This window comes from Montipora foliosa, chromosome 10, assembly GCF_036669935.1.
Source record: "Montipora foliosa isolate CH-2021 chromosome 10, ASM3666993v2, whole genome shotgun sequence".
NCBI classification, from domain to species: Eukaryota; Metazoa; Cnidaria; class Anthozoa; order Scleractinia; family Acroporidae; genus Montipora; species Montipora foliosa.
The window spans coordinates 252,584-253,771 of record NC_090878.1 but is presented as its reverse complement, the minus strand read 5'-3'; positions in this window follow the sequence as shown (position 1 = coordinate 253,771).

The window sequence follows — 1,188 nt, the reverse complement described above, 5'->3', positions numbered from 1 at the left end:
ATAACAGCAAGGATGGTACAAAATAGGTGTTTTCCCTGGAGAGTTCAGTCGATGGCACGGTCGAATTAACTTGAACTGAGGTGTCAGCTTGCATATTTAATGAGCCAGAAGAAGAATTATGAAAATGAGCTTCTTCTAATTCTCTATTTGTGTACGTGATGGAAAAACCATTGCAAAGTTGCTGCTTGGATGGTATATCTGGACTATTTGTCTCCAAAAACGATGAGGTCGGTCTCCGCTTCCTCTGGCCAGCACGAGTGCCTCTGTGTGTCGGTTTAAATCTTGAAATGCCAAGACTGGTCAGAGACCGCCAGAGAATAGGACATAGTGGTTTCGATGGAAATAACGATGAAATGGCTCTCAAAGTCGATCTTGAATAAGTCAGTGCCATCTGGAAAAGCAAAATAGTAACTTATACTGTAGATGAATGAAAATGTTGTAAAATTTGATATAAAATTTAAAAAAGTATAAGGGAGTTTAAAACATGTGCTGCCTGTTAGGCGCACATCAGGGGCAAAGCACATTTATTGGAGCGCTATGGCGGTAGTCGCGTACTATAGTACGTTATTCACCGGGCAGTTTTATAACGGGCAAATTTGTGAGAGAAATCGAAAATATAATTTGCCCAAATAGGCATTCTTTTAAGTTCCTTTAATTTACTGAAGAATGAGCATAAAATTGAAATCAGAGCGTTTTCAGCGGTTTTCTGGCGTATTTCGGATCGTAAAAGCACATTTATTGCAGCGCTATGGCGGTAGTCGCGTACTATAGTACGTTATTCACCGGGCAGTTTTATAACGGGCAAATTTGTGAGAGAAATCGAAAATATAATTTGCCCAAATAGGCATTCTTTTAAGTTCCTTTAATTTACTGAAGAATGAGCATAAAATTGAAATCAGAGCGTTTTTAGCGGTTTTCTGGCGTATTTCGGATCGTAAAAGCACATTTATTGCAGCGCTATGGCGGTAGTCGCGTACTATAGTACGTTATTCACCGGGCAGTTTTATAACGGGCAAACTTGTGAGAGAAATCGAAAATATTATTTGCCCAAATAGGCATTCTTTTAAGTTCCTTTACTGAAGAATGAGCATAAAATTGAAATCAGAGCGTTTTTAGCGGTTTTCTGGCGTATTTCGGATCGTAAAAGCACATTTATTGGAGCGCTATGGCGGTAGTCGCGTACTATAG